The sequence below is a fragment of the Ptiloglossa arizonensis genome, chromosome 8 (assembly GCF_051014685.1).
Source record: "Ptiloglossa arizonensis isolate GNS036 chromosome 8, iyPtiAriz1_principal, whole genome shotgun sequence".
NCBI lineage: Eukaryota > Metazoa > Arthropoda > Insecta > Hymenoptera > Colletidae > Ptiloglossa > Ptiloglossa arizonensis.
The window spans coordinates 715,280-739,575 of record NC_135055.1 but is presented as its reverse complement, the minus strand read 5'-3'; positions in this window follow the sequence as shown (position 1 = coordinate 739,575).

Below are 24,296 nucleotides of genomic sequence, written 5' to 3'. Positions count from 1 at the left end.
TTGCATCTGAAAGCAGAAACTCGCCGATTACAACGGTATGAGTAGTTTTCCCCTAGGCCGTTCTAGTTATTCGTTTCGAGCATCAGAACTGCGAAAATTTGGAGTTTCTCAAGCGTTTCTTACCTCCAAACTGCCATATCTCGCGAACGGATTGACCAATCCGCAAAATTTCTGTTGCATCTGAAAGTAGAAACTCGCCCGATTACAACGGTACGAGTAGTTTTCCCCTAGGCCGTTCTAGTTATTCGTTTCGAGCATCAGAACTGCGAAAATTTGGAGTTCCTCAAGCGTTTCTTACCTCCAAACTGCCATATCTCGCGAACGGATTGACCAATCCGCAAAATCTCTGTTGCATCTGAAAGTAGAAACCCGCCCGATTACAAAGGTATGAGTAGTTTTCCCCTAGGCCGTTCTAGTTATTCGTACCGGGCATCAGAACTGCGAAAATTTTGAGTTTCTCTAGCGTTTCTTACCTCAAAACTGCCATATCTCGCGAACGGATTGACCAATCCGCTAAATTTCTGTTGCATCTGAAAGTAGAAACTCGCCCGATTACAACGGTATGAGTAGTTTGCCCCTAGGCCGTTCTGGTTATTCGTTTCGGGCATCAGAACTGCGAAAATTTTGAGTTTCTCAAGCGTTTCTTACCTCCAAACTGCCATATCTCGCGAACGGATTGACCAATCCGCAAAATTTCTGTTGCATCTGAAAGTAGAAACTCGCCCGATTACAACGGTATGAGTGGTTTTCCCCTAGGCCGTTCCAGTTATTCGTTCCGGGCATCAGAACTGCGAAAATTTGGAGTTTCTCAAGCGTTTCTTACCTCAAAACTGCCATATCTCGCGAACGGATTGACCAATCCGCAAAATTTCTGTTGCATCTGAAAGCAGAAACTCGCCGATTACAACGGTATGAGTAGTTTTCCCCTAGGCCGTTCTAGTTATTCGTTTCGAGCATCAGAACTGCGAAAATTTGGAGTTTCTCAAGCGTTTCTTACCTCCAAACTGCCATATCTCGCGAACGGATTGACCAATCCGCAAAATTTCTGTTGCATCTGAAAGTAGAAACTCGCCCGATTACAACGGTACGAGTAGTTTTCCCCTAGGCCGTTCTAGTTATTCGTTTCGAGCATCAGAACTGCGAAAATTTGGAGTTTCTCAAGCGTTTCTTACCTCCAAACTGCCATATCTCGCGAACGGATTGACCAATCCGCAAAATTTCTGTTGCATCTGAAAGTAGAAACTCGCCCGATTACAACGGTACGAGTAGTTTTCCCCTAGGCCGTTCTAGTTATTCGTTTCGAGCATCAGAACTGCGAAAATTTGGAGTTTCTCAAGCGTTTCTTACCTCCAAACTGCCATATCTCGCGAACGGATTGACCAATCCGCAAAATCTCTGTTGCATCTGAAAGTAGAAACCCGCCCGATTACAAAGGTATGAGTAGTTTTCCCCTAGGCCGTTCTAGTTATTCGTTTCGAGCATCAGAACTGCGAAAATTTTGAGTTTCTCTAGCGTTTCTTACCTCAAAACTGCCATATCTCGCGAACGGATTGACCAATCCGCTAAATTTCTGTTGCATCTGAAAGTAGAAACTCGCCCGATTACAACGGTATGAGTAGTTTGCCCCTAGGCCGTTCTGGTTATTCGTTTCGGGCATCAGAACTGCGAAAATTTTGAGTTTCTCAAGCGTTTCTTACATCAAAACTGCCATATCTCGCGAACGGATTGACCAATCCGCAAAATTTCTGTTGCATCTGAAAGCAGAAACTCGCCGATTACAACGGTATGAGTAGTTTTCCCCTAGGCCGTTCTAGTTATTCGTTTCGAGCATCAGAACTGCGAAAATTTGGAGTTTCTCAAGCGTTTCTTACCTCCAAACTGCCATATCTCGCAAACGGATTGACCAATCCGCAAAATTTCTGTTGCATCTGAAAGTAGAAACTCGCCCGATTACAACGGTATGAGTAGTTTTCCCCTAGGCCGTTCCAGTTATTCGTTCCGGGCATCAGAACTGCGAAAATTTGGAGATTCTCAAGCGTTTCTTACCTCAAAACTGCCATATCTCGCGAACGGATTGACCAATCCGCAAAATTTCTGTTGCATCTGAAAGCAGAAACTCGCCGATTACAACGGTATGAGTAGTTTTCCCCTAGGCCGTTCTAGTTATTCGTTTCGAGCATCAGAACTGCGAAAATTTGGAGTTTCTCAAGCGTTTCTTACCTCCAAACTGCCATATCTCGCGAACGGATTGACCAATCCGCAAAATTTCTGTTGCATCTGAAAGTAGAAACTCGCCCGATTACAACGGTACGAGTAGTTTTCCCCTAGGCCGTTCTAGTTATTCGTTTCGAGCATCAGAACTGCGAAAATTTGGAGTTCCTCAAGCGTTTCTTACCTCCAAACTGCCATATCTCGCGAACGGATTGACCAATCCGCAAAATCTCTGTTGCATCTGAAAGTAGAAACCCGCCCGATTACAAAGGTATGAGTAGTTTTCCCCTAGGCCGTTCTAGTTATTCGTACCGGGCATCAGAACTGCGAAAATTTTGAGTTTCTCTAGCGTTTCTTACCTCAAAACTGCCATATCTCGCGAACGGATTGACCAATCCGCTAAATTTCTGTTGCATCTGAAAGTAGAAACTCGCCCGATTACAACGGTATGAGTAGTTTGCCCCTAGGCCGTTCTGGTTATTCGTTTCGGGCATCAGAACTGCGAAAATTTTGAGTTTCTCAAGCGTTTCTTACCTCCAAACTGCCATATCTCGCGAACGGATTGACCAATCCGCAAAATTTCTGTTGCATCTGAAAGTAGAAACTCGCCCGATTACAACGGTATGAGTAGTTTTCCCCTAGGCCGTTCCAGTTATTCGTTCCGGGCATCAGAACTGCGAAAATTTGGAGTTTCTCAAGCGTTTCTTACCTCAAAACTGCCATATCTCGCGAACGGATTGACCAATCCGCAAAATTTCTGTTGCATCTGAAAGCAGAAACTCGCCGATTACAACGGTATGAGTAGTTTTCCCCTAGGCCGTTCTAGTTATTCGTTTCGAGCATCAGAACTGCGAAAATTTGGAGTTTCTCAAGCGTTTCTTACCTCCAAACTGCCATATCTCGCGAACAGATTGACCAATCCGCAAAATTTCTGTTGCATCTGAAAGTAGAAACTCGCCCGATTACAACGGTACGAGTAGTTTTCCCCTAGGCCGTTCTAGTTATTCGTTTCGAGCATCAGAACTGCGAAAATTTGGAGTTTCTCAAGCGTTTCTTACCTCCAAACTGCCATATCTCGCGAACGGATTGACCAATCCGCAAAATCTCTGTTGCATCTGAAAGTAGAAACCCGCCCGATTACAAAGGTATGAGTAGTTTTCCCCTAGGCCGTTCTAGTTATTCGTTTCGAGCATCAGAACTGCGAAAATTTTGAGTTTCTCTAGCGTTTCTTACCTCAAAACTGCCATATCTCGCGAACGGATTGACCAATCCGCTAAATTTCTGTTGCATCTGAAAGTAGAAACTCGCCCGATTACAACGGTATGAGTAGTTTGCCCCTAGGCCGTTCTGGTTATTCGTTTCGGGCATCAGAACTGCGAAAATTTTGAGTTTCTCAAGCGTTTCTTACCTCAAAACTGCCATATCTCGCGAACGGATTGACCAATCCGCAAAATTTCTGTTGCATCTGAAAGCAGAAACTCGCCGATTACAACGGTATGAGTAGTTTTCCCCTAGGCCGTTCTAGTTATTCGTTTCGAGCATCAGAACTGCGAAAATTTGGAGTTTCTCAAGCGTTTCTTACCTCCAAACTGCCATATCTCGCGAACGGATTGACCAATCCGCAAAATTTCTGTTGCATCTGAAAGTAGAAACTCGCCCGATTACAACGGTACGAGTAGTTTTCCCCTAGGCCGTTCTAGTTATTCGTTTCGAGCATCAGAACTGCGAAAATTTGGAGTTTCTCAAGCGTTTCTTACCTCCAAACTGCCATATCTCGCGAACGGATTGACCAATCCGCAAAATCTCTGTTGCATCTGAAAGTAGAAACCCGCCCGATTACAAAGGTATGAGTAGTTTTCCCCTAGGCCGTTCTAGTTATTCGTTTGGAGCATCAGAACTGCGAAAATTTTGAGTTTCTCTAGCGTTTCTTACCTCAAAACTGCCATATCTCGCGAACGGATTGACCAATCCGCTAAATTTCTGTTGCATCTGAAAGTAGAAACTCGCCCGATTACAACGGTATGAGTAGTTTGCCCCTAGGCCGTTCTGGTTATTCGTTTCGGGCATCAGAACTGCGAAAATTTTGAGTTTCTCAAGCGTTTCTTACCTCCAAACTGCCATATCTCGCGAACGGATTGACCAATCCGCAAAATTTCTGTTGCATCTGAAAGTAGAAACTCGCCCGATAACAACGGTATGAGTAGTTTTCCCCTAGGCCGTTCTGGTTATTTGTTTCGAGCATCAGAACTGCGAAAATTTGGAGTTTCTCAAGCGTTTCTTACCTCAAAACTGCCATATCTCGCGAACGGATTGACCAATCCGTAAAATTTCTGTTGCATCTGAAAGTAGAAACCCGCCGATTACAACGGTATGAGTAGTATTCCCCTAGGCCGTTCTAGTTATTCATTTCGAGCATCAGAACTGCGAAAATTTGGAGTTTCTCAAGCGTTTCTTACCACAAAACTGCCATATCTCGCGAACGGATTGACCAATCCGCAAAATTTCTGTTGCATCTGAAAGTAGAAACTCGCCCGATTACAACGGTATGAGTAGTTTTCCCCTAGGCCGTTCTAGTTATTCGTTTCGAGCATCAGAACTGCGAAAATTTGGAGTTTCTCAAGCGTTTCTTACCTCAAAACTGCCATATCTCGCGAACGGATTGACCAATCCGTAAAATTTCTGTTGCATCTGAAAGTAGAAACCCGCCGATTACAACGGTATGAGTAGTATTCCCCTAGGCCGTTCTAGTTATTCATTTCGAGCATCAGAACTGCGAAAATTTGGAGTTTCTCAAGCGTTTCTTACCACAAAACTGCCATATCTCGCGAACGGATTGACCAATCCGCAAAATTTCTGTTGCATCTGAAAGTAGAAACTCGCCCGATTACAACGGTACGAGTAGTTTTCCCCTAGGCCGTTCTAGTTATTCGTTTCGAGCATCAGAACTGCGAAAATTTTGAGTTTCTCAAGCGTTTCTTACCTCCAAACTGCCATATCTCGCGAACGGATTGACCAATCCGCAAAATTTCTGTTGCATCTGAAAGTAGAAACTCGCCCGATTACAACGGTATGAGTAGTTTTCCCCTAGGCCGTTCTAGTTATTCGTTTCGAGCATCAGAACTGCGAAAATTTGGAGTTTCTCAAGCGTTTCTTACCTCCAAACTGCCATATCTCGCGAACGGATTGACCAATCCGCAAAATTTCTGTTGCATCTGAAATTAGAAACCCGCCCGATTACAAAGGTATGAGTAGTTTTCCCCTAGGCCGTTCTAGTTATTCGTTTCGAGCATCAGAACTGCGAAAATTTTGAGTTTCTCTAGCGTTTCTTACCTCAAAACTGCCATATCTCGCGAACGGATTGACCAATCCGCTAAATTTCTGTTGCATCTGAAAGTAGAAACTCGCCCGATTACAACGGAATGAGTAGTTTTCCCCTAGGCCGTTCTAGTTATTCGTACCGGGCATCAGAACTGCGAAAATTTTGAGTTTCTCAAGCGTTTCTTACCTCGAAACTGCCATATCTCGCGAACGGATTGACCAATCCGCAAAATTTCTGTTGCGTCTGAAAGTAGGAACTCGCCCGATTTCAACGGTATGAGTAGTTTTCCCCTAGGCCATTCTAGTTATTCGTTTCGAGCATCAGAACTGCGAAAATTTGGAGTTTCTCAAGCGTTTCTTACCTCCAAACTGCCATATCTCGCGAACGGATTGACCAATCCGCAAAATTTCTGTTGCATCTGAAAGTAGAAACTCGCCCGATTACAACGGTACGAGTAGTTTTCCCCTAGGCCGTTCTAGTTATTCGTTTCGAGCATCAGAACTGCGAAAATTTGGAGTTTCTCAAGCGTTTCTTACCTCCAAACTGCCATATCTCGCGAACGGATTGACCAATCCGCAAAATTTCTGTTGCATCTGAAAGTAGAAACTCGCCCGATTACAAAGGTATGAGTAGTATTCCCCTAGGCCGTTCTAGTTATTCGTTTGGAGCATCAGAACTGCGAAAATTTTGAGTTTCTCTAGCGTTTCTTACCTCAAAACTGCCATATCTCGCGAACGGATTGACCAATCCGCTAAATTTCTGTTGCATCTGAAAGTAGAAACTCGCCCGATTACAACGGTATGAGTAGTTTGCCCCTAGGCCGTTCTGGTTATTCGTTTCGGGCATCAGAATTGCGAAAATTTTGAGTTTCTCAAGCGTTTCTTACCTCCAAACTGCCATATCTCGCGAACGGATTGACCAATCCGCAAAATTTCTGTTGCATCTGAAAGTAGAAACTCGCCCGATTACAACGGAATGAGTAGTTTGCCCCTAGTCCGTCCTGGTTATTCGTTTCGGGCATCAGAACTGCGAAAATTTTGAGTTTCTCAAGCGTTTCTTACCTCCAAACTGCCATATCTCGCGAACGGATTGACCAATCCGCAAAATTTCTGTTGCATCTGAAAGTAGAAACTCGCCCGATTACAACGGTATGAGTAGTTTTCCCCTAGGCCGTTCCAGTTATTCGTTCCGGGCATCAGAACTGCGAAAATTTGGAGTTTCTCAAGCGTTTCTTACCTCAAAACTGCCATATCTCGCGAACGGATTGACCAATCCGCAAAATTTCTGTTGCATCTGAAAGCAGAAACTCGCCGATTACAACGGTATGAGTAGTTTTCCCCTAGGCCGTTCTAGTTATTCGTTTCGAGCATCAGAACTGCGAAAATTTGGAGTTTCTCAAGCGTTTCTTACCTCAAAACTGCCATATCTCGCGAACGGATTGACCAATCCGCAAAATTTCTGTTGCATCTGAAAGCAGAAACTCGCCGATTACAACGGTATGAGTAGTTTTCCCCTAGGCCGTTCTAGTTATTCGTTTCGAGCATCAGAACTGCGAAAATTTCGAGTTTCTCTAGCGTTTCTTACCTCAAAACTGCCATATCTCGCGAACGGATTGACCAATCCGCTAAATTTCTGTTGCATCTGAAAGTAGAAACTCGCCCTATTACAACGGAATGAGTAGTTTGCCCATAGGCCGTTCTGGTTATTCGTTTCGGGCATCAGAACTGCGAAAATTTTGAGTTTCTCAAGCGTTTCTTACCTCCAAACTGCCATATCTCGCGAACGGATTGACCAATCCGCAAAATTTCTGTTGCATCTGAAAGTAGAAACTCGCCCGATTACAACGGTATGAGTAGTTTTCCCCTAGGCCGTTCCAGTTATTCGTTCCGGGCATCAGAACTGCGAAAATTTGGAGTTTCTCAAGCGTTTCTTACCTCAAAACTGCCATATCTCGCGAACGGATTGACCAATCCGCAAAATTTCTGTTGCATCTGAAAGTAGAAACTCGCCCGATTACAACGGTATGAGTAGTTTTCCCCTAGGCCGTTCCAGTTATTCGTTCCGGGCATCAGAACTGCGAAAATTTGGAGTTTCTCAAGCGTTTCTTACCTCAAAACTGCCATATCTCGCGAACGGATTGACCAATCCGCAAAATTTCTGTTGCATCTGAAAGCAGAAACTCGCCGATTACAACGGTATGAGTAGTTTTCCCCTAGGCCATTCTAGTTATTCGTTTCGAGCATCAGAACTGCGAAAATTTGGAGTTTCTCAAGCGTTTCTTACCTCCAAACTGCCATATCTCGCGAACGGATTGACCAATCCGCAAAATTTCTGTTGCATCTGAAAGTAGAAACTCGCCCGATTACAACGGTACGAGTAGTTTTCCCCTAGGCCGTTCTAGTTATTCGTTTCGAGCATCAGAACTGCGAAAATTTGGAGTTTCTCAAGCGTTTCTTACCTCCAAACTGCCATATCTCGCGAACGGATTGACCAATCCGCAAAATTTCTGTTGCATCTGAAAGTAGAAACTCGCCCGATTACAAAGGTATGAGTAGTATTCCCCTAGGCCGTTCTAGTTATTCGTTTGGAGCATCAGAACTGCGAAAATTTTGAGTTTCTCTAGCGTTTCTTACCTCAAAACTGCCATATCTCGCGAACGGATTGACCAATCCGCTAAATTTCTGTTGCATCTGAAAGTAGAAACTCGCCCGATTACAACGGTATGAGTAGTTTGCCCCTAGGCCGTTCTGGTTATTCGTTTCGGGCATCAGAACTGCGAAAATTTTGAGTTTCTCAAGCGTTTCTTACCTCCAAACTGCCATATCTCGCGAACGGATTGACCAATCCGCAAAATTTCTGTTGCATCTGAAAGTAGAAACTCGCCCGATTACAACGGTATGAGTAGTTTTCCCCTAGGCCGTTCCAGTTATTCGTTCCGGGCATCAGAACTGCGAAAATTTGGAGTTTCTCAAGCGTTTCTTACCTCAAAACTGCCATATCTCGCGAACGGATTGACCAATCCGCAAAATTTCTGTTGCATCTGAAAGTAGAAACTCGCCCGATTACAACGGTATGAGTAGTTTTCCCCTAGGCCGTTCCAGTTATTCGTTCCGGGCATCAGAACTGCGAAAATTTGGAGTTTCTCAAGCGTTTCTTACCTCAAAACTGCCATATCTCGCGAACGGATTGACCAATCCGCAAAATTTCTGTTGCATCTGAAAGCAGAAACTCGCCGATTACAACGGTATGAGTAGTTTTCCCCTAGGCCGTTCTAGTTATTCGTTTCGAGCATCAGAACTGCGAAAATTTGGAGTTTCTCAAGCGTTTCTTACCTCAAAACTGCCATATCTCGCGAACGGATTGACCAATCCGCAAAATTTCTGTTGCATCTGAAAGCAGAAACTCGCCGATTACAACGGTATGAGTAGTTTTCCCCTAGGCCGTTCTAGTTATTCGTTTCGAGCATCAGAACTGCGAAAATTTTGAGTTTCTCTAGCGTTTCTTACCTCAAAACTGCCATATCTCGCGAACGGATTGACCAATCCGCTAAATTTCTGTTGCATCTGAAAGTAGAAACTCGCCCTATTACAACGGAATGAGTAGTTTGCCCCTAGGCCGTTCTGGTTATTCGTTTCGGGCATCAGAACTGCGAAAATTTTGAGTTTCTCAAGCGTTTCTTACCTCCAAACTGCCATATCTCGCGAACGGATTGACCAATCCGCAAAATTTCTGTTGCATCTGAAAGTAGAAACTCGCCCGATTACAACGGTATGAGTAGTTTTCCCCTAGGCCGTTCCAGTTATTCGTTCCGGGCATCAGAACTGCGAAAATTTGGAGTTTCTCAAGCGTTTCTTACCTCAAAACTGCCATATCTCGCGAACGGATTGACCAATCCGCAAAATTTCTGTTGCATCTGAAAGCAGAAACTCGCCGATTACAACGGTATGAGTAGTTTTCCCCTAGGCCGTTCTAGTTATTCGTTTCGAGCATCAGAACTGCGAAAATTTGGAGTTTCTCAAGCGTTTCTTACCTCCAAACTGCCATATCTCGCGAACGGATTGACCAATCCGCAAAATTTCTGTTGCATCTGAAAGTAGAAACTCGCCCGATTACAACGGTACGAGTAGTTTTCCCCTAGGCCGTTCTAGTTATTCGTTTCGAGCATCAGAACTGCGAAAATTTTGAGTTTCTCTAGCGTTTCTTACCTCAAAACTGCCATACCTCGCGAACGGATTGACCAATCCGCTAAATTTCTGTTGCATCTGAAAGTACAAACTCGCCCGATTACAACGGTATGAGTAGTTTGCCCCTAGGCCGTTCTGGTTATTCGTTTCGGGCATCAGAACTGCGAAAATTTTGAGTTTCTCAAGCGTTTCTTACCTCAAAACTGCCATATCTCGCGAACGGATTGACCAATCCGCAAAATTTCTGTTGCATCTGAAAGCAGAAACTCGCCGATTACAACGGTATGAGTAGTTTTCCCCTAGGCCGTTCTAGTTATTCGTTTCGAGCATCAGAACTGCGAAAATTTGGAGTTTCTCAAGCGTTTCTTACCTCCAAACTGCCATATCTCGCGAACGGATTGACCAATCCGCAAAATTTCTGTTGCATCTGAAAGTAGAAACTCGCCCGATTACAACGGTACGAGTAGTTTTCCCCTAGGCCGTTCTAGTTATTCGTTTCGAGCATCAGAACTGCGAAAATTTGGAGTTTCTCAAGCGTTTCTTACCTCCAAACTGCCATATCTCGCGAACGGATTGACCAATCCGCAAAATCTCTGTTGCATCTGAAAGTAGAAACCCGCCCGATTACAAAGGTATGAGTAGTTTTCCCCTAGGCCGTTCTAGTTATTCGTTTGGAGCATCAGAACTGCGAAAATTTTGAGTTTCTCTAGCGTTTCTTACCTCAAAACTGCCATATCTCGCGAACGGATTGACCAATCCGCTAAATTTCTGTTGCATCTGAAAGTAGAAACTCGGCCGATTACAACGGTATGAGTAGTTTGCCCCTAGGCCGTTCTGGTTATTCGTTTCGGGCATCAGAACTGCGAAAATTTTGAGTTTCTCAAGCGTTTCTTACCTCCAAACTGCCATATCTCGCGAACGGATTGACCAATCCGCAAAATTTCTGTTGCATCTGAAAGTAGAAACTCGCCCGATTACAACGGTACGAGTAGTTTTCCCCTAGGCCGTTCTAGTTATTCGTTTCGAGCATCAGAACTGCGAAAATTTTGAGTTTCTCAAGCGTTTCTTACCTCCAAACTGCCATATCTCGCGAACGGATTGACCAATCCGCAAAATTTCTGTTGCATCTGAAAGTAGAAACTCGCCCGATTACAACGGTATGAGTAGTTTTCCCCTAGGCCGTTCTAGTTATTCGTTTCGAGCATCAGAACTGCGAAAATTTGGAGTTTCTCAAGCGTTTCTTACCTCCAAACTGCCATATCTCGCAAACGGATTGACCAATCCGCAAAATTTCTGTTGCATCTGAAAGCAGAAACTAGCCGATTACAACGGTATGAGTAGTTTTCCCCTAGGCCGTTCTAGTTGTTCGTTTCGAGCATCAGAACTGCGAAAATTTGGAGTTTCTCAAGCGTTTCTTACCCCAAAACTGCCATATCTCGCGAACGGATTGACCAATCCGCAAAATTTCTGTTGCATCTGAAAGTAGAAACTCGCCCGATTACAACGGTATGAGTAGTTTTCCCCTAGGCCGTTCTAGTTATTCGTTTCGAGCATCAGAACTGCGAAAATTTGGAGTTTCTCAAGCGTTTCTTACCTCAAAACTGCCATATCTCGCGAACGGATTGACCAATCCGTAAAATTTCTGTTGCATCTGAAAGTAGAAACTCGCCGATTACAACGGTATGAGTAGTATTCCCCTAGGCCGTTCTAGTCATTCATTTCGAGCATCAGAACTGCGAAAATTTGGAGTTTCTCAAGCGTTTCTTACCACAAAACTGCCATATCTCGCGAACTGATTGACCAATCCGCAAAATTTCTGTTGCATCTGAAAGTAGAAACTCGCCCGATTACAACGGTACGAGTAGTTTTCCCCTAGGCCGTTCTAGTTATTCGTTTCGTGCATCAGAACTGCGAAAATTTGGAGTTTCTCAAGCGTTTCTTACCTCAAAACTGCCATATCTCGCGAACGGATTGACCAATCCGTAAAATTTCTGTTGCATCTGAAAGTAGAAACTCGCCCGATTACAACGGTACGAGTAGTTTTCCCCTAGGCCGTTCTAGTTATTCGTTTCGAGCATCAGAACTGCGAAAATTTTGAGTTTCTCTAGCGTTTCTTACCTCAAAACTGCCATATCTCGCGAACGGATTGACCAATCCGCTAAATTTCTGTTGCATCTGAAAGTAGAAACTCGCCCGATTACAACGGAATGAGTAGTTTTCCCCTAGGCCGTTCTAGTTATTCGTACCGGGCATCAGAACTGCGAAAATTTTGAGTTTCTCAAGCGTTTCTTACCTCGAAACTGCCATATCTCGCGAACGGATTGACCAATCCGCAAAATTTCTGTTGCGTCTGAAAGTAGGAACTCGCCCGATTTCAACGGTATGAGTGGTTTTCCCCTAGGCCATTCTAGTTATTCGTTTCGAGCATCAGAACTGCGAAAATTTGGAGTTTCTCAAGCGTTTCTTACCTCCAAACTGCCATATCTCGCGAACGGATTGACCAATCCGCAAAATTTCTGTTGCATCTGAAAGTAGAAACTCGCCCGATTACAACGGTACGAGTAGTTTTCCCCTAGGCCGTTCTAGTTATTCGTTTCGAGCATCAGAACTGCGAAAATTTGGAGTTTCTCAAGCGTTTCTTACCTCCAAACTGCCATATCTCGCGAACGGATTGACCAATCCGCAAAATTTCTGTTGCATCTGAAAGTAGAAACTCGCCCGATTACAAAGGTATGAGTAGTATTCCCCTAGGCCGTTCTAGTTATTCGTTTCGAGCATCAGAACTGCGAAAATTTGGAGTTTCTCAAGCGTTTCTTACCTCCAAACTGCCATATCTCGCGAACGGATTGACCAATCCGCAAAATTTCTGTTGCATCTGAAAGTAGAAACTCGCCCGATTACAACGGTATGAGTAGTTTGCCCCTAGGCCGTTCTGGTTATTCGTTTCGGGCATCAGAACTGCGAAAATTTTGAGTTTCTCAAGCGTTTCTTACCTCCAAACTGCCATATCTCGCGAACGGATTGACCAATCCGCAAAATTTCTGTTCCATCTGAAAGTAGAAACTCGCCCGATTACAACGGTATGAGTAGTTTTCCCCTAGGCCGTTCTAGTTATTCGTTTCGAGCATCAGAACTGCGAAAATTTGGAGTTTCTCAAGCGTTTCTTACCTCCAAACTGCCATATCTCGCGAACGGATTGACCAATCCGCAAAATTTCTGTTGCATCTGAAAGCAGAAACTCGCCGATTACAACGGTATGAGTAGTTTTCCCCTAGGCCGTTCTAGTTATTCGTTTCGAGCATCAGAACTGCGAATATTTGGAGTTTCTCAAGCGTTTCTTACCTCCAAACTGCCATATCTCGCGAACGGATTGACCAATCCGCAAAATTTCTGTTGCATCTGAAAGCAGAAACTCGCCGATTACAACGGTATGAGTAGTTTTCCCCTAGGCCGTTCTAGTTATTCGTTTCGAGCATCAGAACTGCGAAAATTTGGAGTTTCTCAAGCGTTTCTTACCTCAAAACTGCCATATCTCGCGAACGGATTGACCAATCCGTAAAATTTCTGTTGCATCTGAAAGTAGAAACTCGCCGATTACAACGGTATGAGTAGTATTCCCCTAGGACGTTCTAGTTATTCATTTCGAGCATCAGAACTGCGAAAATTTGGAGTTTCTCAAGCGTTTCTTACCACAAAACTGCCATATCTCGCGAACGGATTGACCAATCCGCAAAATTTCTGTTGCATCTGAAAGTAGAAACTCGCCCGATTACAACGGTACGAGTAGTTTTCCCCTAGGCCGTTCTAGTTATTCGTTTCGAGCATCAGAACTGCGAAAATTTTGAGTTTCTCAAGCGTTTCTTACCTCCAAACTGCCATATCTCGCGAACGGATTGACCAATCCGCAAAATTTCTGTTGCATCTGAAAGTAGAAACTCGCCCGATTACAACGGTATGAGTAGTTTCCCCCTAGGCCGTTCTAGTTATTCGTTTCGAGCATCAGAACTGCGAAAATTTGGAGTTTCTCAAGCGTTTCTTACCTCAAAACTGCCATATCTCGCGAACTGATTGACCAATCCGTCAAATTTCTGTTGCATCTGAAAGTAGAAACTCGCCGATTACAACGGTATGAGTAGTTTTCCCCTAGGCCGTTCTAGTTATTCGTTTCGAGCATCAGAACTGCGCAAATTTGGAGTTTCTCAAGCGTTTCTTACCTCCAAACTGCCATATCTCGCGAACGGATTGACCAATCCGCAAAATTTCTGTTGCATCTGAAAGTAGAAACTCGCCCGATTACAAAGGTATGAGTAGTTTTCCCCTAGGCCGTTCTAGTTATTCGTTCCGAGCATCAGAACTACGAAAATTTTGAGTTTCTCTAGCGTTTCTTACCTCAAAACTGCCATATCTCGCGAACGGATTGACCAATCCGCTAAATTTCTGTTGCATCTGAAAGTAGAAACTCGCCCGATTACAACGGAATGAGTAGTTTGCCACTAGGCCGTCCTGGTTATTCGTTTCGGGCATCAGAACTGCGAAAATTTTGAGTTTCTCAAGCGTTTCTTACCTCCAAACTGCCATATCTCGCGAACGGATTGACCAATCCGCAAAATTTCTGTTGCATCTGAAAGTAGAAACTCGCCCGATTACAACGGTATGAGTAGTTTTCCCCTAGGACGTTCCAGTTATTCGTTCCGGGCATCAGAACTGCGAAAATTTGGAGTTTCTCAAGCGTTTCTTACCTCAAAACTGCCATATCTCGCGAACGGATTGACCAATCCGCAAAATTTCTGTTGCATCTGAAAGTAGAAACTCGCCCGATTACAACGGTATGAGTAGTTTTCCCCTAGGCCGTTCTAGTTATTCGTTTCGAGCATCAGAACTGCGAAAATTTGGAGTTTCTCAAGCGTTTCTTACCTCCAAACTGCCATATCTCGCGAACGGATTGACCAATCCGCAAAATTTCTGTTGCATCTGAAAGTAGAAACCCGCCCGATTACAAAGGTATGAGTAGTTTTCCCCTAGGCCGTTCTAGTTATTCGTTTCGAGCATCAGAACTGCGAAAATTTTGAGTTTCTCTAGCGTTTCTTACCTCAAAACTGCCATATCTCGCGAACGGATTGACCAATCCGCTAAATTTCTGTTGCATCTGAAAGTAGAAACTCGCCCGATTACAACGGAATGAGTAGTTTGCCACTAGGCCGTCCTGGTTATTCGTTTCGGGCATCAGAACTGCGAAAATTTGGAGTTTCTCAAGCGTTTCTTACCTCAAAACTGCCATATCTCGCGAACGGATTGACCAATCCGCAAAATTTCTGTTGCATCTGAAAGCAGAAACTCGCCGATTACAACGGTATGAGTAGTTTTCCCCTAGGCCGTTCTAGTTATTCGTTTCGAGCATCAGAACTGCGAAAATTTTGAGTTTCTCTAGCGTTTCTTACCTCAAAACTGCCATATCTCGCGAACGGATTGACCAATCCGCTAAATTTCTGTTGCATCTGAAAGTAGAAACTCGCCGATTACAACGGTATGAGTAGTTTTCCCCTAGGCCGTTCTAGTTATTCGTTTCGAGCATCAGAACTGCGCAAATTTGGAGTTTCTCAAGCGTTTCTTACCTCCAAACTGCCATATCTCGCGAACGGATTGACCAATCCGCAAAATTTCTGTTGCATCTGAAAGTAGAAACTCGCCCGATTACAAAGGTATGAGTAGTTTTCCCCTAGGCCGTTCTAGTTATTCGTTCCGAGCATCAGAACTACGAAAATTTTGAGTTTCTCTAGCGTTTCTTACCTCAAAACTGCCATATCTCGCGAACGGATTGACCAATCCGCTAAATTTCTGTTGCATCTGAAAGTAGAAACTCGCCCGATTACAACGGAATGAGTAGTTTGCCACTAGGCCGTCCTGGTTATTCGTTTCGGGCATCAGAACTGCGAAAATTTTGAGTTTCTCAAGCGTTTCTTACCTCCAAACTGCCATATCTCGCGAACGGATTGACCAATCCGCAAAATTTCTGTTGCATCTGAAAGTAGAAACTCGCCCGATTACAACGGTATGAGTAGTTTTCCCCTAGGACGTTCCAGTTATTCGTTCCGGGCATCAGAACTGCGAAAATTTGGAGTTTCTCAAGCGTTTCTTACCTCAAAACTGCCATATCTCGCGAACGGATTGACCAATCCGCAAAATTTCTGTTGCATCTGAAAGTAGAAACTCGCCCGATTACAACGGTATGAGTAGTTTTCCCCTAGGCCGTTCTAGTTATTCGTTTCGAGCATCAGAACTGCGAAAATTTGGAGTTTCTCAAGCGTTTCTTACCTCCAAACTGCCATATCTCGCGAACGGATTGACCAATCCGCAAAATTTCTGTTGCATCTGAAAGTAGAAACTCGCCGATTACAACGGTATGAGTAGTATTCCCCTAGGCCGTTCTAGTCATTCATTTCGAGCATCAGAACTGCGAAAATTTGGAGTTTCTCAAGCGTTTCTTACCACAAAACTGCCATATCTCGCGAACTGATTGACCAATCCGCAAAATTTCTGTTGCATCTGAAAGTAGAAACTCGCCCGATTACAACGGTACGAGTAGTTTTCCCCTAGGCCGTTCTAGTTATTCGTTTCGTGCATCAGAACTGCGAAAATTTGGAGTTTCTCAAGCGTTTCTTACCTCAAAACTGCCATATCTCGCGAACGGATTGACCAATCCGTAAAATTTCTGTTGCATCTGAAAGTAGAAACTCGCCCGATTACAACGGTACGAGTAGTTTTCCCCTAGGCCGTTCTAGTTATTCGTTTCGAGCATCAGAACTGCGAAAATTTTGAGTTTCTCTAGCGTTTCTTACCTCAAAACTGCCATATCTCGCGAACGGATTGACCAATCCGCAAAATTTCTGTTGCATCTGAAAGTAGAAACTCGCCCGATTACAACGGTACGAGTAGTTTTCCCCTAGGCCGTTCTAGTTATTCGTTTCGAGCATCAGAACTGCGAAAATTTGGAGTTTCTCAAGCGTTTCTTACCTCCAAACTGCCATATCTCGCGAACGGATTGACCAATCCGCAAAATTTCTGTTGCATCTGAAAGTAGAAACTCGCCCGATTACAAAGGTATGAGTAGTATTCCCCTAGGCCGTTCTAGTTATTCGTTTCGAGCATCAGAACTGCGAAAATTTGGAGTTTCTCAAGCGTTTCTTACCTCCAAACTGCCATATCTCGCGAACGGATTGACCAATCCGCAAAATTTCTGTTGCATCTGAAAGTAGAAACTCGCCCGATTACAACGGTATGAGTAGTTTGCCCCTAGGCCGTTCTGGTTATTCGTTTCGGGCATCAGAACTGCGAAAATTTTGAGTTTCTCAAGCGTTTCTTACCTCCAAACTGCCATATCTCGCGAACGGATTGACCAATCCGCAAAATTTCTGTTCCATCTGAAAGTAGAAACTCGCCCGATTACAACGGTATGAGTAGTTTTCCCCTAGGCCGTTCTAGTTATTCGTTTCGAGCATCAGAACTGCGAAAATTTGGAGTTTCTCAAGCGTTTCTTACCTCCAAACTGCCATATCTCGCGAACGGATTGACCAATCCGCAAAATTTCTGTTGCATCTGAAAGCAGAAACTCGCCGATTACAACGGTATGAGTAGTTTTCCCCTAGGCCGTTCTAGTTATTCGTTTCGAGCATCAGAACTGCGCAAATTTGGAGTTTCTCAAGCGTTTCTTACCTCCAAACTGCCATATCTCGCGAACGGATTGACCAATCCGCAAAATTTCTGTTGCATCTGAAAGTAGAAACTCGCCCGATTACAAAGGTATGAGTAGTTTTCCCCTAGGCCGTTCTAGTTATTCGTTCCGAGCATCAGAACTACGAAAATTTTGAGTTTCTCTAGCGTTTCTTACCTCAAAACTGCCATATCTCGCGAACGGATTGACCAATCCGCTAAATTTCTGTTGCATCTGAAAGTAGAAACTCGCCCGATTACAACGGAATGAGTAGTTTGCCACTAGGCCGTCCTGGTTATTCGTTTCGGGCATCAGAACTGCGAAAATTTTGAGTTTCTCAAGCGTTTCTTACCTCCAAACTGCCATATCTCGCGAACGGATTGACCAATCCGCAAAATTTCTGTTGCATCTGAAAGTAGAAACTCGCCCGATTACAACGGTACGAGTAGTTTTCCCCTAGGCCGTTCTAGTTATTCGTTTCGAGCATCAGAACTGCGAAAATTTTGAGTTTCTCAAGCGTTTCTTACCTCCAAACTGCCATATCTCGCGAACGGATTGACCAATCCGCAAAATTTCTGTTGCATCTGAAAGTAGAAACTCGCCCGATTACAACGGTATGAGTAGTTTCCCCCTAGGCCGTTCTAGTTATTCGTTTCGAGCATCAGAACTGCGAAAATTTGGAGTTTCTCAAGCGTTTCTTACCTCAAAACTGCCATATCTCGCGAACTGATTGACCAATCCGTCAAATTTCTGTTGCATCTGAAAGTAGAAACTCGCCGATTACAACGGTATGAGTAGTTTTCCCCTAGGCCGTTCTAGTTATTCGTTTCGAGCACCAGAACTGCGCAAATTTGGAGTTTCTCAAGCGTTTCTTACCTCCAAACTGCCATATCTCGCGAACGGATTGACCAATCCGCAAAATTTCTGTTGCATCTGAAAGTAGAAACTCGCCCGATTACAAAGGTATGAGTAGTTTTCCCCTAGGCCGTTCTAGTTATTCGTTCCGAGCATCAGAACTACGAAAATTTTGAGTTTCTCTAGCGTTTCTTACCTCAAAACTGCCATATCTCGCGAACGGATTGACCAATCCGCTAAATTTCTGTTGCATCTGAAAGTAGAAACTCGCCCGATTACAACGGAATGAGTAGTTTGCCACTAGGCCGTCCTGGTTATTCGTTTCGGGCATCAGAACTGCGAAAATTTTGAGTTTCTCAAGCGTTTCTTACCTCCAAACTGCCATATCTCGCGAACGGATTGACCAATCCGCAAAATTTCTGTTGCATCTGAAAGTAGAAACTCGCCCGATTACAACGGTATGAGTAGTTTTCCCCTAGGACGTTCCAGTTATTCGTTCCGGGCATCAGAACTGCGAAAATTTGGAGTTTCTCAAGCGTTTCTTACCTCAAAACTGCCATATCTCGCGAACGGATTGACCAATCCGCAAAATTTCTGTTGCATCTGAAAGTAGAAACTCGCCCGATTACAACGGTATGAGTAGTTTTCCCCTAGGCCGTTCTAGTTATTCGTTTCGAGCATCAGAACTGCGAAAATTTGGAGTTTCTCAAGCGTTTCTTACCTCCAAACTGCCATATCTCGCGAACGGATTGACCAATCCGCAAAATTTCTGTTGCATCTGAAAGTAGAAACCCGCCCGATTACAAAGGTATGAGTAGTTTTCCCCTAGGCCGTTCTAGTTATTCGTTTCGAGCATCAGAACTGCGAAAATTTTGAGTTTCTCTAGCGTTTCTTACCTCAAAACTGCCATATCTCGCGAACGGATTGACCAATCCGCTAAATTTCTGTTGCATCTGAAAGTAGAAACTCGCCCGATTACAACGGAATGAGTAGTTTGCCACTAGGCCGTCCTGGTTATTCGTTTCGGGCATCAGAACTGCGAAAATTTGGAGTTTCTCAAGCGTTTCTTACCTCAAAACTGCCATATCTCGCGAACGGATTGACCAATCCGCAAAATTTCTGTTGCATCTGAAAGCAGAAACTCGCCGATTACAACGGTATGAGTAGTTTTCCCCTAGGCCGTTCTAGTTATTCGTTTCGAGCATCAGAACTGCGAAAATTTTGAGTTTCTCTAGCGTTTCTTACCTCAAAACTGCCATATCTCGCGAACGGATTGACCAATCCGCTAAATTTCTGTTGCATCTGAAAGTAGAAACTCGCCGATTACAACGGTATGAGTAGTTTTCCCCTAGGCCGTTCTAGTTATTCGTTTCGAGCATCAGAACTGCGCAAATTTGGAGTTTCTCAAGCGTTTCTTACCTCCAAACTGCCATATCTCGCGAACGGATTGACCAATCCGCAAAATTTCTGTTGCATCTGAAAGTAGAAACTCGCCCGATTACAAAGGTATGAGTAGTTTTCCCCTAGGCCGTTCTAGTTATTCGTTCCGAGCATCAGAACTACGAAAATTTTGAGTTTCTCTAGCGTTTCTTACCTCAAAACTGCCATATCTCGCGAACGGATTGACCAATCCGCTAAATTTCTGTTGCATCTGAAAGTAGAAACTCGCCCGATTACAACGGAATGAGTAGTTTGCCACTAGGCCGTCCTGGTTATTCGTTTCGGGCATCAGAACTGCGAAAATTTTGAGTTTCTCAAGCGTTTCTTACCTCCAAACTGCCATATCTCGCGAACGGATTGACCAATCCGCAAAATTTCTGTTGCATCTGAAAGTAGAAACTCGCCCGATTACAACGGTATGAGTAGTTTTCCCCTAGGACGTTCCAGTTATTCGTTCCGGGCATCAGAACTGCGAAAATTTGGAGTTTCTCAAGCGTTTCTTACCTCAAAACTGCCATATCTCGCGAACGGATTGACCAATCCGCAAAATTTCTGTTGCATCTGAAAGCAGAAACTCGCCGATTACAACGGTATGAGTAGTTTTCCCCTAGGCCGTTCTAGTTATTCGTTTCGAGCATCAGAACTGCGAAAATTTTGAGTTTCTCTAGCGTTTCTTACCTCAAAACTGCCATATCTCGCGAACGGATTGACCAATCCGCTAAATTTCTGTTGCATCTGAAAGTAGAAACTCGCCCTATTACAACGGAATGAGTAGTTTGCCCCTAGGCCGTTCTGGTTATTCGTTTCGGGCATCAGAACTGCGAAAATTTTGAGTTTCTCAAGCGTTTCTTACCTCCAAACTGCCATATCTCGCGAACGGATTGACCAATCCGCAAAATTTCTGTTGCATCTGAAAGTAGAAACTCGCCCGATTACAACGGTATGAGTAGTTTTCCCCTAGGCCGTTCCAGTTATTCGTTCCGGGCATCAGAACTGCGAAAATTTGGAGATTCTCAAGCGTTTCTTACCTCAAAACTGTCATATCTCGCGAACGGATTGACCAATCCGCAAAATTTCTGTTGCATCTGAAAGCAGAAACTCGCCGATTACAACGGTATGAGTAGTTTTCCCCTAGGCCGTTCTAGTTATTCGTTTCGAGCATCAGAACTGCGAAAATTTGGAGTTTCTCAAGCGTTTCTTACCTCCAAACTGCCATATCTCGCGAACGGATTGACCAATCCGCAAAATTTCTGTTGCATCTGAAAGTAGAAACTCGCCCGATTACAACGGTACGAGTAGTTTTCCCCTAGGCCGTTCTAGTTATTCGTTTCGAGCATCAGAACTGCGAAAATTTGGAGTTCCTCAAGCGTTTCTTACCTCCAAACTGCCATATCTCGCGAACGGATTGACCAATCCGCAAAATCTCTGTTGCATCTGAAAGTAGAAACCCGCCCGATTACAAAGGTATGAGTAGTTTTCCCCTAGGCCGTTCTAGTTATTCGTACCGGGCATCAGAACTGCGAAAATTTTGAGTTTCTCTAGCGTTTCTTACCTCAAAACTGCCATATCTAGCGAACGGATTGACCAATCCGCTAAATTTCTGTTGCATCTGAAAGTAGAAACTCGCCCGATTACAACGGTATGAGTAGTTTGCCCCTAGGCCGTTCTGGTTATTCGTTTCGGGCATCAGAACTGCGAAAATTTTGAGTTTCTCAAGCGTTTCTTACCTCCAAACTGCCATATCTCGCGAACGGATTGACCAATCCGCAAAATTTCTGTTGCATCTGAAAGTAGAAACTCGCCCGATTACAACGGTATGAGTAGTTTTCCCCTAGGCCGTTCCAGTTATTCGTTCCGGGCATCAGAACTGCGAAAATTTGGAGTTTCTCAAGCGTTTCTTACCTCAAAACTGCCATATCTCGCGAACGGATTGACCAATCCGCAAAATTTCTGTTGCATCTGAAAGCAGAAACTCGCCGATTACAACGGTATGAGTAGTTTTCCCCTAGGCCGTTCTAGTTATTCGTTTCGAGCATCAGAACTGCGAAAATTTGGAGTTTCTCAAGCGTTTCTTACCTCCAAACTGCCATATCTCGCGAACGGATTGACCAATCCGCAAAATTTCTGTTGCATCTGAAAGTAGAAACTCGCCCGATTACAACGGTATGAGTAGTTTTCCCCTAGGCCGTTCTAGTTATTCGTTTCGAGCATCAGAACTGCGAAAATTTGGAGTTTCTCAAGCGTTTCTTACCTCCAAACTGCCATATCTCGCGAACGGATTGACCAATCCGCAAAATCTCTGTTGCATCTGAAAGTAGAAACCCGCCCGATTACAAAGGTATGAGTAGTTTTCCCCTAGGCCGTTCTAGTTATTCGTTTCGAGCATCAGAACTGCGAAAATTTTGAGTTTCTCTAGCGTTTCTTACCTCAAAACTGCCATATCTCGCGAACGGATTGACCAATCCGCTAAATTTCTGTTGCATCTGAAAGTAGAAACTCGCCCGATTACAACGGTATGAGTAGTTTGCCCCTAGGCCGTTCTGGTTATTCGTTTCGGGCATCAGAACTGCGAAAATTTTGAGTTTCTCAAGCGTTTCTTACCTCAAAACTGCCATATCTCGCGAACGGATTGACCAATCCGCAAAATTTCTGTTGCATCTGAAAGCAGAAACTCGCCGATTACAACGGTATGAGTAGTTTTCCCCTAGGCCGTTCTAGTTATTCGTTTCGAGCATCAGAACTGCGAAAATTTGGAGTTTCTCAAGCGTTTCTTACCTCCAAACTGCCATATCTCGCGAACGGATTGACCAATCCGCAAAATTTCTGTTGCATCTGAAAGTAGAAACTCGCCCGATTACAACGGTATGAGTAGTTTTCCCCTAGGCCGTTCCAGTTATTCGTTCCGGGCATCAGAACTGCGAAAATTTGGAGATTCTCAAGCGTTTCTTACCTCAAAACTGCCATATCTCGCGAACGGATTGACCAATCCGCAAAATTTCTGTTGCATCTGAAAGCAGAAACTCGCCGATTACAACGGTATGAGTAGTTTTCCCCTAGGCCGTTCTAGTTATTCGTTTCGAGCATCAGAACTGCGAAAATTTGGAGTTTCTCAAGCGTTTCTTACCTCCAAACTGCCATATCTCGCGAACGGATTGACCAATCCGCAAAATTTCTGTTGCATCTGAAAGTAGAAACTCGCCCGATTACAACGGTACGAGTAGTTTTCCCCTAGGCCGTTCTAGTTATTCGTTTCGAGCATCAGAACTGCGAAAATTTGGAGTTCCTCAAGCGTTTCTTACCTCCAAACTGCCATATCTCGCGAACGGATTGACCAATCCGCAAAATCTCTGTTGCATCTGAAAGTAGAAACCCGCCCGATTACAAAGGTATGAGTAGTTTTCCCCTAGGCCGTTCTAGTTATTCGTACCGGGCATCAGAACTGCGAAAATTTTGAGTTTCTCTAGCGTTTCTTACCTCAAAACTGCCATATCTCGCGAACGGATTGACCAATCCGCTAAATTTCTGTTGCATCTGAAAGTAGAAACTCGCCCGATTACAACGGTATGAGTAGTTTGCCCCTAGGCCGTTCTGGTTATTCGTTTCGGGCATCAGAACTGCGAAAATTTTGAGTTTCTCAAGCGTTTCTTACCTCCAAACTGCCATATCTCGCGAACGGATTGACCAATCCGCAAAATTTCTGTTGCATCTGAAAGTAGAAACTCGCCCGATTACAACGGTATGAGTAGTTTTCCCCTAGGCCGTTCCAGTTATTCGTTCCGGGCATCAGAACTGCGAAAATTTGGAGTTTATCAAGCGTTTCTTACCTCAAAACTGCCATATCTCGCGAACGGATTGACCAATCCGCAAAATTTCTGTTGCATCTGAAAGCAGAAACTCGCCGATTACAACGGTATGAGTAGTTTTCCCCTAGGCCGTTCTAGTTATTCGTTTCGAGCATCAGAACTGCGAAAATTTGGAGTTTCTCAAGCGTTTCTTACCTCCAAACTGCCATATCTCGCGAACGGATTGACCAATCCGCAAAATTTCTGTTGCATCTGAAAGTAGAAACTCGCCCGATTACAACGGTACGAGTAGTTTTCCCCTAGGCCGTTCTAGTTATTCGTTTCGAGCATCAGAACTGCGAAAATTTGGAGTTTCTCAAGCGTTTCTTACCTCCAAACTGCCATATCTCGCGAACGGATTGACCAATCCGCAAAATCTCTGTTGCATCTGAAAGTAGAAACCCGCCCGATTACAAAGGTATGAGTAGTTTTCCCCTAGGCCGTTCTAGTTATTCGTTTCGAGCATCAGAACTGCGAAAATTTTGAGTTTCTCTAGCGTTTCTTACCTCAAAACTGCCATATCTCGCGAACGGATTGACCAATCCGCTAAATTTCTGTTGCATCTGAAAGTAGAAACTCGCCCGATTACAACGGTATGAGTAGTTTGCCCCTAGGCCGTTCTGGTTATTCGTTTCGGGCATCAGAACTGCGAAAATTTTGAGTTTCTCAAGCGTTTCTTACCTCAAAACTGCCATATCTCGCGAACGGATTGACCAATCCGCAAAATTTCTGTTGCA